Below are 18,353 nucleotides of genomic sequence, written 5' to 3' on the forward strand. Positions count from 1 at the left end.
ACTCTGGCTGCCGAGAAGCCAGCTTGTGGCGAAGCTTCTTCTCTGGCAGGAGTGCGTGCATCGTCAGCAGATACGAGGAAGCATCTGTGCCGGTAACCAGAGGTTGCCACAGGGTTCCATCAGTGGTCCATTCATTTGGAACCTCATGATGGACGTGCTTCTTCGGCGCTTGGAGCCTTTGTGCAAACTGAGCGCGTATGCAGACGACTTGCTGCTTCTCGTTGAGGGAACTCCCGAAACGATCTGGAGTCGAAAGGAGCGGAGTACATGTCCATCGTAGGAGCTTGGGGAACAGAGGTAGGCGTGTCCGTCTCCACCAGTAAGACGGCTGTCATGTTGCTGAAAGGCCAATTATCGGCTAATAGGCGGCCTGGGGTACGGTTTGCTGGAGCAAGCTTGCCCTACGCTGACAAATACCGGTATCTGGGCATCACGGTCGGCGAGCGGTTGAATTTCAACCCGCATATCGCGTCTTTACGTGATCGGCTGAGCGGAGTCGTTGGTGTTTTGGCACGCGTACTACGGGTCGACTGGGGATCAGTCCCCGTGCCAAGCGGACCATTTACACTGGACTCATGGTGCCTTGTGCGCTATTTGGTGCCTCAGTGTGGTATGCCACGGCGATGAGACTAGTAAGGGCCAGGAGGCACCTATTGTCCTGCCAAAGGCGCATCCTTCTTGGATACCTACCGGTGTGCCGTACAGTGTCCACTGTGGCACTGCAAGTTCTTGCTGGTGTTCCCCGTTTGATCTGGCTGCCAAGAAATTGGCAATTAGTTTCAAACTCAAGCGCGATCACCCGCTGGAGGAGAGCGACTGGCTGTTTGGTCAAGATCTGTCGGGTCTTAATCACAAGCAGAAGATGGCGATGCTGGACGACCGTATGCTGCAGGAGTGGCAAGCAGATGGGATAATGGTGATGAACCCGGCCGGGTGACTCATCTTTTTATCCCGGATGCTGGGTTCGTCTTCAGCAGGCGAGACTTTCGGTTTCAGCCTACGTGCTGGATTCCTGCTGACAGGCCATGGATCGCTGAATGCATTTCTGCATGAGAGACGTCTAAGCGGAACGCCTGCATGTCTATGCGGTGCGGATAGCGAAGATGCGCTGCACGTTCTGTGTGTATGCCCCATATATGCAGATTTGCGTCACCCTCGATGGACTTGGGATCGAATACCTGCATGGCGTCTGGAGAGTTTCTGGAGCGGTTGCGACACAGGAGAGGATGCAGCTATTGCAAACGTTTGCCGATGCCGTGTTCGCAAGGCGTCGGCAATTGTTGTACCAGGAGGCGACGAATGGGCCGGCAGTCCCGAGCTGAGTGGCTAAAACTGTCTCACCCGTGTGGTTGGCGGGTCTTAGAATTCCTCCATAGCTTATCCCTGCTTGTCGTATGAGGCGACTAAAAGGATAATTTCCTTGTGGGCTGTCAGTCCCGAGCTGAAAGCTAAAACTGGCCTCACCTGTGTGGTTGGCGGGTCTTAGAATTCCACCACAGTGCACCTCTGCTTGTCGTACGAGACGACTAAACGGGGTAGCTGGGCCGTCAGTCCCGAGCTTATAGCTAAAACTGACTCACCCGTGTGGATGACGGGTCTTAGAATTTCACCACAGTGGACCTCCACTTATCGTACGAAGCGATTCTCGAGGTGCGTCACCAACGCTAACTGTTTGGAGTTAAATTGGTAGTACCCTTGTGGTACGAAACCTGACCGGAGGTTTTCTGGTACCACGGGAGCCAGGTGCCCGCGGACTTTTGTCTAATTAGCGGGAAAGAAGACCCTTTTGAGCTTGACTCTAATCTGGCAGTGTAAGGAGACATAAGAGGTGTAGAATAAGTGGGAGATATTAAATTTCGGTTTAGTATCGACAATGAAATACCACTACTCTTATTTTTTGATGCAAGCTTCTTGATCAAAGTATCACGAGTTTGTTATATAATCGCAAACAAATTCATTAATGAGAGAGTGCATTTATGTGTTCTTAAATTAAAAATTTGGTATAACTCCAATTACTCAGGTATGATCCAATTCAAGGACATTGCCAGGTAGGGAGTTTGACTGGGGCGGTACATCTCTCAAATAATAACGGAGGTGTCCCAAGGCCAGCTCAGTGCGGACAGAAACCACACATAGAGCAAAAGGGCAAATGCTGACTTGATCTCGGTGTTCAGTACACACAGGGACAGCAAAAGCTCGGCCTATCGATCCTTTTGGTTTAAAGAGTTTTTAACAAGAGGTGTCAGAAAAGTTACCATAGGGATAACTGGCTTGTGGGCGGCCAAGCGTTCATAGCGACGTCGCTTTTTGATCCTTCGATGTCGGCTCTTCCTATCATTGTGAAGCAAAATTCACCAAGCGTTGGATTGTTCACCCATGCAAGGGAACGTGAGCTGGGTTTAGACCGTCGTGAGACAGGTTAGTTTTACCCTACTAATGACAAAACGTTGTTGCGACAGCATTCCTGCGTAGTACGAGAGGAACCGCAGGTACGGACCAATGGCACAATACTTGTTCGAGCGAACAGTGGTATGACGCTACGTCCGTTGGATTATGCCTGAACGCCTCTAAGGTCGTATCCGTGCTGGACTGCAATGATAAATAAGGGGCAATTTGCATTGTATGGCTTCTAAACCATTAAAAGTTTATTATTCATTTAATAGACGACGATGGATGTGATGCCAATGTTACATATAACATAGTAAATTGGGAGGATCTTCGATCACCTGGTGCCGCGCTAGTTATATATTAAAACATTATTTAATACAATGACAAAGCCTTGAATCAATTGTAAACGACTTTTATAACAGGCAAGGTGTGTGTAAGTGGTTGAGCAGCTGCCATACTGCGATCCACTGAAGAACTTATCCTTTGCTTGACGATTCGATAAAATATATATGTTTAAGGCATATATAAAAAAATATTATATATATATTTATATATATAAATATGCAAAATTGTATGCATAATTATTAATTATGTGTTATACAATTACGCATATAAGAAGAAAATTTATATATATATATAATATATATATATATATATAAATAAATAATATATCTATGTGTACAAAATATACTTGTGTATTTTTAAATATGCATTTATTTAGTATGCGTTAGTTATATATATTTATTTGGTAGCAAAAGGAACGCCATTATATTAGTGGCGAAAATTAATAATATGCATAGTAAGTATATCTATGTATACAAAATACTTGCATATTTTATATATGCATTTATTTATTATGCGTTGGTTATATATATTTATTTGGTAGCAAAAGGAACGCCATTATATTAGTGGCGAAAATTAAGAATATGCATAGTATATCTATGTGTACAAAATACTTGCGTATTTATATATGCATTTATTTATAATGCGTTTGGTTATATATATTTATTTGGTAGCAAAAGGAACGTCATCATCATATTAGTGGCGAAAATTAAGAATATGCAAAGGTATAACTATGTGTACAAAATACTTGCGTATTTTAAATATGCATTTATTTAGTATGCGTTAGTTATATATATTTATTTGGTAGCAAAAGGAACGCCATTATATTAGTGGCGAAAATTAAGAATATGCATAGTATATCTATGTGTACAAAATACTTGCGTATTTTATATATGCATTTTTTATTATGCGTTGGTTATATATATTTATTTGGTAGCAAAAGGAACGCCATTATATTAGTGGCGAAAATTAAGAATATGCATAGTATATCTATGTGTACAAAATACTTGCGTATTTTATATATGCATTTATTTATTATGCGTTGGTTATATATATTTATTTGGTAGCAAAAGGAACGCCATTATATTAGTGGCGAAAATTAAGAATATGCATAGTATATCTATGTGTACAAAATACTTGTATATTTTAAATATGCATTTATTTTAGTAAGCGTTAGTTATATATATTTATTTGGTAGCCAGAAGGACGCCATCATATTAGTGGCGAAAATTAAAAATATGCATGGTATATCTATGTGTGTACAAAATACTTGTGTATTTTAAATATACATTTATTTGGTACGCGAAAATTAATTACATGAATTTGGTAGCCAGAAGGACGCCATCATATTAGTGGCGAAAATTAAAAATATGCATATATATAAAAAATATATATACATTTATGTATGTATCTATATGAACAGAATACTTGCGTATTTTAAGTATGCATTTATTTATACATATTATATATGTATTTGGTAGCAAAAAGGACGCCATCATATTAGTGGCGAAAATTAAAAATATGCATGGTATATCTATGTGTACAAAATACTTGTGTATTTTAAATATACATTTATTTAGTTTGGTATGCAATTACATGAATTTGGTAGCCAGAAGGACGCCATCATATTAGTGGCGAAATTAAAAATATGCATGATATAAAAAATATATATACACATTTATGTATGTATCTATATGAACAGAATACTTGCGTATTTTAAGTATGCATTTATTTCATACACAATTATGTGTTTGGTAGCAAAAGAACGCCATATTAGTGGCACAAATTAAAGATGAGATATGAGTTCAACTTTGACAAAAAATTTCAACATATGAAAATTGAAGAAAAAACTTTTTTAAATAGCATTTTATACTGTTTATTAATATAATGAGATAAGATTTTGAATTTAACTTGAGAAAAAGATTTTTTGGACTTGGTGAATTTTTTATTGAACTGCAGCCATATGATATGAGGTTCTACCGAGAGATGAGTTCAACTTTGACAAAAAATTTCAACATATGAAAATTGAAGAAAAAACTTTTTAAATATCATTTTATACAGTTTATTAATAAAATGAGATACAATTTTGAATTTAACTTGAGAAAAAAATTTTTTGGACTTGGTGAATTTTTTATTGAATTGCAGCCATATGATGATATATGAGGTTCTACCGAGAGATGAGTTCAACTATGACAAAAAATTTCAACATATGAAAATTGAAGAAAAAACTTTTTAAATATCATTTTATACAGTTTATTAATATAATGAGATAAGATTTTGAATTTTTAACTTGAGAAAAAGATTTTTTTGACTTGGTGAATTTTTTATTGAACTGCAGCCATATGATATGAGGTTCTACCGAGAGATGAGTTCAACTTTGACAAAAAATTTCAACATATGAAAATTGAAGAAAAACCTTTTTAATTATCATTTTAAACAGTTTATTAATATAATGAGATAAGATTTTGAATTTAACTTGAGAAAAAGATTTTTTGGACTTGGTGAATTTTTTATTGAACTTCAGCCATATGATATGAGGTTCTACCGAGATATGAGTTCAACATTGAAAAAATTTTCAACATATGAAAATTGAAGAAAAAACTTTTTAAATATCATTTTATACAGTTTATTAATATAATGAGATACGATTTTTGAATTTAACTTGAGAAAAAAATTTTTTGGACTTGGTGAATTTTTTATTGAACTGCAGCCATATGATATGAGGTTCTACCGAGATATGAGTTCAACTTTGACAAAAAATTTCAACATATGAAAATTGAAGAAAAACTTTTTTTATATATCATTTTATATAGTTTTTTTAATAAAATGAATTAAGATTTTGAATTTAACTTGAGAAAAAAATTTTTTGGACTTGGTAAATTTTTTGGACTTGGTAAATTTTTTATTGAACTTCAGCCATATGATATGAGGTTCTACCGAAATATGAGTTCAACTTTGACAAAAAATTTCAACATATGAAAATTGAAGAAAAAACTTTTTTTAAATAGCATTTTATACTGTTTATTAATATAATGAGATAAGATTTTTAATTTAACTTGAGAAAAAATTTTTTGGACTTGGTGAATTTTTTATTGAACTACAGCCATATGATATGAGGTTCTACCGAGATATGAGTTCAACTTTGACAAAAAATTTCAACATATGAAAATTGTAGAAAAAACTTTTTATATATATCATTTTATACAGTTTTTTAATAAAATGAGATAAGATTTTGAATTTAACTTGAGAAAAAAATTTTTTGGACTTGGTGAATTTTTTATTGAACTGCAGCCATATGATATAAGGTTCTACCGAGATATGAGTTCAACTTTGACAAAAATTTTAAAAACAATGTTAAACAATTTACGATTGTACTAGTATTTAATACAAATTATTGATAAAAAATAATGAAGTTTTGCTGTTGTATTATTAAAATAGTGCCACATAAAGATACATTAGGTGGTAGACCTTAGTAAAATGAGCGGGTTGTAGAAAACGTGTCACAAAACCTATATAGGGGTGGTGAGGTCGGGCAGGCATGTCATATGAGAAAAATTTCACAAGTGAAATATATATGTCTATGTATATGGAGTGTAATGCCGGCATAAGTCATATATAAATAATATATGAAAATAATCATATAGAAGGCAATATGATTAAAAAAGTTAAAAATAATGAAGTTTTACTGTTGCATTATTAAATTAGTGCAACATAAAGATACATTAGGTGATATACCTTAGTAAAATGAGCTGGTTGTAGAAAACGTGTCACAAAACCTATATAGGGGTGGTGATGTCGAGCAGGCATGTCATATGAGAAAAATTTCACAAGTGAAATATATATGACTATGTATATGGAGTGAGTCTTGCCGGCATAAGTCATATATAAATAATATATGAAAATAATCATATAGAAGGCAATATGATTAAAAAAGTTAAAAATAATGAAGTTTTACTGTTGTATTATTAAATTAGTGCAAAAAAGATACGTTAGATGGTAATACTAAATAAAATAAGAGCATTGTAGAAAACGTGTCACAAAACCTATATAGGGGTGGTGAGGTCGGGCAGGCATGTCATATGAGAAAAATTTCACAAGTGAAATATATATGACTATTTATATGGAGTGTCATGCCGGCATAGTCATCATATATAAATAATATATGAAAATAATCATATAGAAGGCAATATGATTAAAAAAGTTAAAAATAATGAAGTTTTACTGTTGCATTATTAAATTAGTGTGCAACATAAAGATACATTAGGTGGTATACCTTAGTAAAATGAGCTGGTTGTAGAAAACGTGTGTCACAAAACCTATATAGGGGTGGTGATGTCGAGCAGGCATGTCATATGAGAAAAATTTCACAAGTGAAATATATATGACTATGTATATGGAGTGAGTCTTGCCGGCATAAGTCATATATATATAATAATATATGAAAATAATCATATAGAAGGCAATATGATTAAAAAAGTTAAAAATAATGAAGTTTTACTGTTGTATTATTAAATTAGTGCAACAAAAAGATACGTTAGATGGTAATACTAAATAAAATAAGAGCATTGTAGAAAACGTGTCACAAAACCTATATAGGGGTGGTGAGGTCGGGCAGGCATGTCATATGAGAAAAATTTCACAAGTGAAATATATATGACTATATTTATATGGAGTGTCATGCCGGCATAAGTCATATATAAATAATATATGAAAATAATCATATAGAAGGCAATATGATAAAAAAAAAGTTTAAAAATAATGAAGTTTTACTGTTGCATTATTAAATTAGTGCAACATAAAGATACATTAGGTGGTATACCTTAGTAAAATGAGCTGGTTGTAGAAAACGTGTCACAAAACCTATATAGGGGTGGTGATGTCGAGCAGGCATGTCATATGAGAAAAATTTCACAAGTGAAATATATATGACTATGTATATGGAGTGAGTCTTGCCGGCATAAGTCATATATATAATATATATATGAAAATAATCATATAGAAGGCAATATGATTAAAAAAGTTTAAAAATAATGAAGTTTTACTGTTGTATTATTAAATTAGTGCAACAAAAAGATACGTTAGATGTAATACCTTATAAAATAAGAGCATTGTAGAAAACGTGTCACAAAACCTATATAGGGGTGGTGAGGTCGGGCAGAAAACGTGTCACAAAATCTATATAGGGGTGGTGATGTCGAGCAGGCATGTCATATGAGAAAAATTTCACAAGTGAAATATATATGACTATTTATATGGTGTGAGTGTCATGCCGGCATAAGTCATATATATATAATATATATGAAAATAATCATATAGAAGGCAATATGATTAAAAAAAAGTTAAAAAATGAAGTTTTACTGTTGCATTATTAAATTAGTGCAACAAAGATACATTAGGTGGTATACCTTAGTAAAATGAGCTGGTTGTAGAAAACGTGTCACAAAACCTATATAGGGTGTGTGTGATGTCGAGCAGGCATGTCATATGAGAAAATTTCACAAGTGAAATATATATGACTATGTATATGGAGTGAGTCTTGCCGGCATAAGTCATATATAAATAATATATGAAAATAATCATATAGAAGGCAATATGATTAAAAAAGTTAAAAAATAATGAAGTTTTACTGTTGCATTATTAAATTAGTGCAACATAAAGATACATTAGGTGGTATACCTTAGTAAAATGAGCTGGTTGTAGAAAACGTGTCACAAAACCTATATAGGGGGTGGTGATGTCGAGCAGGCATGTCATATGAGAAAAATTTCACAAGTGAATATATATATGACTATGTATATGGAGTGAGTCTTGCCGGCATAAGTCATATATAAATATATATATGAAAATAATCATATAGAAGGCAATATGATTAAAAAAGTTAAAAATAATGAAGTTTTACTGTTGTATTATTAAATTAGTGCAACAAAAAGATACGTTAGATGGTAATACTAAATAAAATAAGAGCATTGTAGAAAACGTGTGTCACAAAACCTATACATGGTGGCAGTGTGTGCTCATCACGTATATATGTATTGGATGCATATATTTCAGTTTGCATATTAAGTAATAATTATGTTATTATTAATTAATTATTAGTCTCATCCGATATAAAAATTGATACTATTATATGGTTATATAATTATTACTATTATATAAGCATATAATGTATAAATGTCTTTTTCAAAAGAAGACGGTGTTTCGTAGCTAAAGAATTAATATTTTGTGAATAATTGAAAAATCCTCTAGGACACTATTGTGGACGGAGGTTTTTACTAATATAATATTGTCTACACGTAAATGCAGAATTAGATAAAATTATCAATTTGTCATCAAAATAAAATAATTTTTTATTCAATTAATTGAATTTAAATTATAAATATGCATGTGTGATATAATATATTTAGTAAGTTGAAATAAAATGATATTTTTGAACGATTATATGCATATATATTTTATATATAAGTATATATATTTATATAAACAATTGTGAATTATAACTAGCGAACGTGAATGCCATCTAATTATGGCCACATTCGTATAGTACATGTCAAGTATAACATATATATATATACAATTATTGAATATTATCGTTTGTTATTCAAAAATATTTGTGAGTTGTCATGTATTTTACATATTTGAAGATTTATGTAATTATATTTTAAATATATTTACATAATGAAATGAACATTATTCTGGTTGATCCTGCCAGTAGTTATATGCTTGTCTCAAAGATTAAGCCATGCATGTCTAAGTACACACGAATTAATAGTGAAACCGCAAAAGGCTCATTATATCAGTTATGGTTCCTTAGATCGTTAACAGTTACTTGGATAACTGTGGTAATTCTAGAGCTAATACATGCAATTAAAACACGGACCTTCTGGAACGTGTGCTTTTATTAGGCTAAAACCAAGCGATCGCAAGATCGTTACACTGGTTGAACTCTAGATAACATGCAGATCGTATGGTCTCGTACCGACGACAGATCTTTCAAATGTCTGCCCTATCAACTTTTGATGGTAGTATCTAGGACTACCATGGTTGCAACGGGTAACGGGGAATCAGGGTTCGATTCCGGAGAGGGAGCCTGAGAAACGGCTACCACATCTAAGGAAGGCAGCAGGCGCGTAAATTACCCACTCCCAGCTCGGGGAGGTAGTGACGAAAAATAACAATACAGGACTCATATCCGAGGCCCTGTAATTGGAATGAGTACACTTTAAATCCTTTAACAAGGACCTATTGGAGGGCAAGTCTGGTGCCAGCAGCCGCGGTAATTCCAGCTCCAATAGCGTATATTAAAGTTGTTGCGGTTAAAACGTTCGTAGTTGAACTTGTGCTTCATACGGGTAGTGCAACTTACAATTGTAGTTAGTACTATACCTTTATGTATGTAAGCGTATTACCGGTGGAGTTCTTATATATAATTAGGTACTTGTACTTTTTTATATGTTCCTCCTATTTAAAAACCTGCATTAGTGCTCTTCATCGAGTGTTATTGTGGGCCGGTACAATTACTTTGAACAAATTAGAGTGCTTAAAGCAGGCTTCAAATGCCTGAATATTCTGTGCATGGGATAATGAAATAAGACCTCTGTTCTGCTTTCATTGGTTTTCAGATCAAGAGGTAATGATTAATAGAAGCAGTTTGGGGGCATTAGTATTACGACGCGAGAGGTGAAATTCTTGGACCGTCGTAAGACTAACTTAAGCGAAAGCATTTGCCAAAGATGTTTTCATTAATCAAGAACGAAAGTTAGAGGTTCGAAGGCGATCAGATACCGCCCTAGTTCTAACCATAAACGATGCCAGCTAGCAATTGGGTGTAGCTACTTTTATGGCTCTCTCAGTCGCTTCCCGGGAAACCAAAGCTTTTGGGCTCCGGGGGAAGTATGGTTGCAAAGCTGAAACTTAAAGGAATTGACGGAAGGGCACCACCAGGAGTGGAGCCTGCGGCTTAATTTGACTCAACACGGGAAAACTTACCAGGTCCGAACATAAGTGTGTAAGACAGATTGATAGCTCTTTCTCGAATCTATGGGTGGGCCGTTCTTAGTTCGTGGAGTGATTTGTCTGGTTAATTCCGATAACGAACGAGACTCAAATATATTAAATAGATATCTTCAGGATTATGGTGTTGAAGCTTATATAGCCTTCATTCATGGTGGCAGTAAAATGTTTATTGTGTTTGAATGTGTTTATATAAGTGGAGCCGTACCTGTTGGTTTGTCCCATTATAAGGACACTAGCTTCTTAAATGGACAAATTGCGTCTAGCAATAATGAGATTGAGCAATAACAGGTCTGTGATGCCCTTAGATGTCCTGGGCTGCACGCGCGCTACAATGAAAGTATCAACGTGTATTTCCTAGACCGAGAGGTCCGGGTAAACCGCTGAACCACTTTCATGCTTGGGATTGTGAACTGAAACTGTTCACATGAACTTGGAATTCCCAGTAAGTGTGAGTCATTAACTCGCATTGATTACGTCCCTGCCCTTTGTGCACACCGCCCGTCGCTACTACCGATTGAATTATTTAGTGAGGTCTCCGGACGTGATCACTGTGACGCCTTGTGTGTTGCGGTTGTTTCGCAAAAGTTGACCGAACTTGATTATTTAGAGGAAGTAAAAGTCGTAACAAGGTTTCCGTAGGTGAACCTGCGGAAGGATCATTATTGTTTTAATGCATCTAACCGTTAATAAATTAAATTTTTTTTTCTCTTTTAGGGAATTGCAATATTTAATAAATTATGTAACTAATAAATATAAATATTTTATTCAATCATATGAGATACAATTATGCAACATATAATAATTTAAATTAGCTAAAAACCGTTTGTCATGTATTATTATTATTATATACTGTATTAAGAGTGTTTTATGTGTTTTGGATAAAATAAAAAACTGCGTGTATATGTACCATAATATACATGCGTTGCAAAATGTATTGTGCATATTCCAGTGCGCATACATTGGTTCGCAACACCTAAAGAAAAACAATGTTGTACCTGTTTGCAGGTTAACGCTTTACATATGTTGATCATAATAAATAAATTTAGCTAAAATATACTTGTCATATATCTTATTATTATTATCGATTATGTAAAACTAAGACATTTCGCAACATTTATTTAGGTATAAAAAAAAATTTTATTGAAGGAATTGATATATGCCAGTAAAATGGTGTATTTTTAATTTCTTTCAATAAAAAAATATTCTTGACGTAATGAAATAAAAAAAAAAATTGTATCACTCTAAGCGGTGGATCACTCGGCTCATGGGTCGATGAAGAACGCAGCAAACTGTGCGTCATCGTGTGAACTGCAGGACACATGAACATCGACATTTTGAACGCATATCGCAGTCCATGCTGTTATGTACTTTAATTAATTTTTTAGTGCTGCTTGGACTACATATGGTTGAGGGTTGTAAGACTATGCTAAATAAGTTGTTTAAAATTTTTCGGAATTTTAAGCACATTGTATATTATTGGATAATATAAGTGTGAATCTAAAAAGTTCTCGCTTAAGATATTCATAATATGAATTAATAAATGAAAATACTAAAACTCTGTTGCATGAGAAATTTGAAGAATTATATGTTCTTTATTCATTTCAAATAATATTGAGGAATGTCTAGCATAAAATATATTATTTTATAAACTAGAATTGCCTCTTATTAACGAATATGGTATAAAGAATAATTTGTGAATATTATGGACCTTCAAGAAAAAAATAGTATATTTCAAAATAGGCAGAGAATTGTCTATAAGTGTAATTAAACAACCTCAACTCATATGGGACTACCCCCTGAATTTAAGCATATTAATTAGGGGAGGAAAAGAAACTAACAAGGATTTTCTTAGTAGCGGCGAGCGAAAAGAAATCAGTTCAGCACTAAGTCACTTTGTCTATATGGCAAATGTGAGATGCAGTGTATGGAACGTCAATATTCTAGTATGAGAAATTAACGATTTAAGTCCTTCTTAAATGAGGCCATTTACCCATAGAGGGTGCCAGGCCCGTATAACGTTAATGATTATTAGATGATGTTTCCAAAGAGTCGTGTTGCTTGATAGTGCAGCACTAAGTGGGTGGTAAACTCCATCTAAAACTAAATATAACCATGAGACCGATAGTAAACAAGTACCGTGAGGGAAAGTTGAAAAGAACTCTGAATAGAGAGTTAAATAGTACGTGAAACTGCTTAGAGGTTAAGCCCGATGAACCTGAATATCCGTTATGGAAAATTCATCATTAGAATTGTAATATTTAATCAATATTATAACGATAGTGTGCATTTTTTCCATATAAGGACATTGTAATCTATTAGCATGTATGGAATTTATCAAACAATTTTGATAAGAGTTTATTTAAATTAGAGTGCTTGCATTTTAACATAAAATAAATTTCAAAAATTTGATAAAGTGCTGATAGATTATATGAGTACAGTGCGTTAATTTTTCGGAATTATATAATGGCATGATTATCATTGATTTTTATGTTTATTATAAGCACTTGTATGATTAACAATGCGAAAGATTCAGGATACCTTCGGGACCCGTCTTGAAACACGGACCAAGGAGTCTAACATATGTGCAAGTTATTGGGATATAAACCTAATAGCGTAATTAACTTGACTATTATTGGGATTAGTTTTTTAACTATTTATAGTTGATTAACGCAATCCCGGGGCGTTCTTATAGTTATGTATAATAATATTTATATTATTTATGCCTCTAACTGGAACGTACCTTGAGCATATATGCTGTGACCCGAAAGATGGTGAACTATACTTGATCAGGTTGAAGTCAGGGGAAACCCTGATGGAAGACCGAAACAGTTCTGACGTGCAAATCGATTGTCAGAATTGAGTATAGGGGCGAAAGACCAATCGAACCATCTAGTAGCTGGTTCCTTCCGAAGTTTCCCTCAGGATAGCTGGTGCATTTAACTGTTGTATAAAATAATCTTATCTGGTAAAGCGAATGATTAGAGGCCTTAGGGTCGAAACGATCTTAACCTATTCTCAAACTTTAAATGGGTAAGAACCTTAACTTTCTTGATATGAAGTTTAAGGTTATGATATAATGTGCCCAGTGGGCCACTTTTGGTAAGCAGAACTGGCGCTGTGGGATGAACCAAACGTAATGTTACGGTGCCCAAATTAACAACTCATTCAGAAACCATGAAAGGCGTTGGTTGCTGCTTAAAACAGCAGGACGGTGATCATGGAAGTCGAAATCCGCTAAGGAGTGTGTAACAACTCACCTGCCGAAGCAACTAGCCCTTAAAATGGATGGCGCTTAAGTTGTATACCTATACATTACCGCTAAAGTAGATGATTTATATTACTTGTAATATAAATTTTGAAACTTTAGTGAGTAGGAAGGTACAATGGTGTGCTTAGAAGTGTTTGGCGTAAGCCTGCATGGAGCCGTCATTGGTACAGATCTTGGTGGTAGTAGCAAATAATCGAATGAGACCTTGGAGGACTGAAGTGGAGAAGGGTTTCGTGTGAACAGTGGTTGATCACGAGTTAGTCGGTCCTAAGTTCAAGGCGAAAGCCGAAAATTTTCAAGTAAAAAAAAGTAACTAAAATTTATATTTTGTCATAATTAAAAAACTTGAATAATTTTGAACGAAAGGGAATACGGTTCCAATTCCGTAACCTGTTGAGTATCCGTTTGTTATTAAATATGGGCCCTCGTGCTCATCCTGGCAACAGGAACGACCATAAAGAAGCCGTCGAGAGATATCGGAAAGAGTTTTTTCTTTTCTGTTTTATAGCCGTACTACCATGGAAGTCTTTCGCAGAGAGATATGGTAGATGGGCTAGAAGAGCATGACATATACTGTTGTGTCGATATTTTCTCCTCGGACCTTGAAAATTTATGGTGGGGACACACGCAAACTTCTCAACAGGCCGTACCAATATCCGCAGCTGGTCTCCAAGGTGAAGAGTCTCTAGTCGATAGAATAATGTAGGTAAGGGAAGTCGGCAAATTAGATCCGTAACTTCGGGATAAGGATTGGCTCTGAAGATTGAGATAGTCGGGCTTGATTGGGAAACAATAACATGGTTTATGTGCTCGTTCTGGGTAAATAGAGTTTCTATCATTTATGGTAGTTTCTTGTTCCCCGGATAGTTTAGTTACGTAGCCAATTGTGGAACTTTCTTGCTAAAATTTTTAAGAATACTAGTTGGGCAACCAGCTAGTTCTTTTAAATTATAACGATTATCAATTAACAATCAATTCAGAACTGGCACGGACTTGGGGAATCCGACTGTCTAATTAAAACAAAGCATTGTGATGGCCCTAGCGGGTGTTGACACAATGTGATTTCTGCCCAGTGCTCTGAATGTCAAAGTGAAGAAATTCAAGTAAGCGCGGGTCAACGGCGGGAGGATCAATGGGTCTGCAGAAGGGGAATAATGGTTCATTTATCAGCAATGGCAAGTGGACTACCGTCCTTCGTTAGTCAGATCAAGTCGACTCATAGGCAACATGTGCCCCACTTAACTTGTGGCCTCCTCGTGGTGTCCTCCGGGTGCTGGACCGATGTAGTTTCGGCAGCAGCGAATATGAGCGGCGAAAGGGGCCATTGGGTTACCACCCCGATGGTCCTGAAAAACTGATGGTGCAAACTTAAATAACATGCCTCGGATAGCTGAAAGTTATTCAGTGAATTCTCCTACGGCATCCGTAGGAGCCCATCAGGGAAGGAACGTAGATGCTAATCCAGTTGTTGGACATCTATGTGTGGAATGCGGCCGATCTTTTGGAACAAAGACCGGTTTAGGCGTCCACATGTCGCGTCAGCACAAAGACAGGCTTGATGAGCTTCGTACGCGTGTTGACGTGAAAACCAGGTGGTGTGAGGAAGAATTGGCCATGATGGCGAGGAAGGAACTTGAGCTCATAGCAAATGGCGAGAGGTTCATTAATAAAAAGCTGGCGTTGCATTTTCCAGAACGCAGCGTCGATGCTATTAAAAAGTGTCGACAGAGGGATAAATTATAAGGCAAAAATCGAGCAGCTAAGAGGGCAAGCGGCTCTTATCCCCGAAATTAGTGAACCACAAACCATTACGCGCCGCCCTAGTATAAGTGGGCTTGAGTCTTCTTCTTCAATGTCAGAGTCGGTTCCAATCACACCATCGATACATTCGGACGACGTCCTCATGCGGATACTGCGGGCTTCGGCCCTGTGGGATGTAATCGATCGTGGAGAGTCGAGGTTCTGCAATCTATCATTGATGGAGCGCAGACTTCGGGCAAAGAAGCAACTCTCCAGTGTTTGTCTAACTATCTCCTGGAAATTTTTCCGAATCGAAACGAAGGTCCGGTTTCGGCGAGAGTCTTTCCTGAGCCTCGCAATAGGAGACAAAATAGAAGGCAGCAGTTCGCTAGGGTTCAGCGTAACTGGGACAAACATAAAGGTCGATGCATTGGATCCTTGCTTGCAGGACCCGACGAGTCGGTAATGCCAAACCAAGAGATTATGGAACCATACTGAGAGAGAAGTCATGACACAGCAGAGCCTTTCCTCTTGCAATAGCACCGTGCCCCATATGGGACACTTGCTTGAGGGGGTATGGTCACCTATTACGTCTAGGGACCTGCAATTGCATCAAGTGCCATTGACTTCTTCTCCCGGACCGGACGGAATATCTCCAAGAACTGCCAGGAGTATTCCAGTGGTGTTATGCTTCGCATAATGAACCTTATTCTCTGGTGCGGCAAACTACCCACACTCTTCCGAATGGCTCGAACCGTTTTCATCCCGAAGACGGTAAGAGCATCCCGACCAGAAGACTTCCGTCCGATATCGGTGCCTTCTGTCATAGTTAGACAACTCAATGCCATCTTGGCATCTCGATTGGCCTCATCAGTCGATTGGGATCCGCGTCAGCGGGGGTTTCTTCCTACTGACGGTTGCGCCGATAACGCGACAATAGTTGACTTAATCCTGAGGGACCACCATAGACGTCATGCGTCGTGTTATATCGCGACACTTGATGTCAGCAAAGCGTTTGACTCTGTGTCTCACGCAGCGGTAATTGACACCCTATCCGCGTATGGTGCACCAACGGGTTTTTGTTGACTACGTACGTAGCTTGTACTGGGAGGTGGCACTAGTCTCAATGGTAAAGGCTGGAGATCAGAGGAATTCGTCCCTGCTAGAGGTGTGAAGCAGGGTGACCCTTTGTCTCCACATATGTTCAACTTGGTCATCGACCGGTTGCTCAGGTCTCTACCGGACGAGATTGGTGTCAGTGTCGGAAATGCCAAAACAAACGCTGCAGCGTTCGCAGACGATCTGGTGTTGTTTGCTTCTACACCGAAGGGCCTTCAGGCATTATTGGATACCACGGTCTCCTTTTTGGCGTCCGTTGGGCTGACCCTAAACGCTAATAAGTGTTTTACTGTTAGTGTCAAGGGGCAACCGAAGCAGAAGTGTACTGTGATCGAATCACGGAGCTTCTGTGTAGGTTCGCGCACGTGTCCAAGCTTGAAGCGTTCGGAGGAGTGGAGGTATCTCGGCATTCAGTTCACTGCGGACGGGAGGGCCCGCTACAATCCGACTGAGGACATTGGTCCCAGATTGGATATCATATCGCGGTCCCCCCTGAAGCCACAGCAGAAGTTATTCGCCCTCAGAACTGTCCTCATTCCACAGCTATATCACAAGCTAACCCTTGGTAGTGTGGCAATAGGCGTTTTGAGAAAGTGTGACAGACTGGTACGGTCGGTCGTAAGGAAATGGTTAGATCTTCCTATGGATGTGTCAGTAGCATTCTTCCATGCCCCCCACACAAGTGGGGGTCTCGGTGTTCCCTCAGTTCGAAGGACAGCTCCAATGCTGCGCATACAGAGGCTAACGAACATAAAATGGCCCCACTCACTCGAGCAATCCGAGACGGCCAGTTCGTTCCTTAGTGCGGAAATTCGGAGGGCCCGAGATAGGTGCAAGGCATCGGGAGACGCGGCTCTGGATACACGCCTTTGATCGATTCGTACTGGGCGGATAGGTTGCACTCCTCTGTTGATGGTAGCGGTCTCCGTGAAGCAGGGCGTTATGCTCCGCAACACGGGTGGGTTGTCGCACCCACGCGTTTGTTAACTGGAAAAGCTTATTTGAATGGGATCAAACTGCGGATAAATGCCCTACCCACGCGGTCTCGTACCACGAGGGGAAGGCACGAATTGGAGAGGCAGTGTCGTGCAGGATGTGATGCTCCCGAATCACTAAACCACATCTGCAGAAGTGTCATCGTACGCATGGGAGGCGGGTGGCTAGACACAACAGTGTAGCTAATTATCTCAAGCGGGGACTTGAGACGAGAGGCTACTCTGTCATTGCTGAACCAAGTCTGCAGGAGAGAACAGGATATATAAGCCGGACCTGGTGGGTTTCCGACCAGATCACACTATAGTGATCGACGCTCAGGTTGTGACTGACGGACTTGATCTTGACCAAGCTCATCAGAGTAAGGTTGAGATCTACGACAGACAGGACGTACGAACGGCTCTGGTTCGGGATTATCGGGCACATGAGGACATTAAAATCGTTTCTGCTACGCTAAACTGGAGGGCATCTGGAGCTATCGGTCGGTAAA

At 37.6% G+C, this 18,353-nt stretch overlaps 2 non-coding genes across 2 annotated transcripts; both read left to right on the plus strand.

Annotated features, from left to right (window-relative positions):
• Nucleotides 1-9,419: 9,419 nt before the first annotated feature.
• LOC117577137 (small subunit ribosomal RNA) lies at nt 9,420-11,405 on the plus strand. Its single transcript, XR_004573051.1, has one exon. It is a non-coding gene; the product is annotated as a small subunit ribosomal RNA (ribosomal RNA).
• Nucleotides 11,406-11,980: 575 nt separating this feature from the next.
• LOC117577145 (5.8S ribosomal RNA) lies at nt 11,981-12,159 on the plus strand. The gene has a single exon (XR_004573057.1). It is a non-coding gene; the product is annotated as a 5.8S ribosomal RNA (ribosomal RNA).
• The last annotated feature ends 6,194 nt before the right edge of the window (nt 12,160-18,353 follow it).

This window comes from Drosophila albomicans, unplaced genomic scaffold (genome assembly GCF_009650485.2).
Source record: "Drosophila albomicans strain 15112-1751.03 unplaced genomic scaffold, ASM965048v2 utg000365l_pilon, whole genome shotgun sequence".
Taxonomy (NCBI): domain Eukaryota; kingdom Metazoa; phylum Arthropoda; class Insecta; order Diptera; family Drosophilidae; genus Drosophila; species Drosophila albomicans.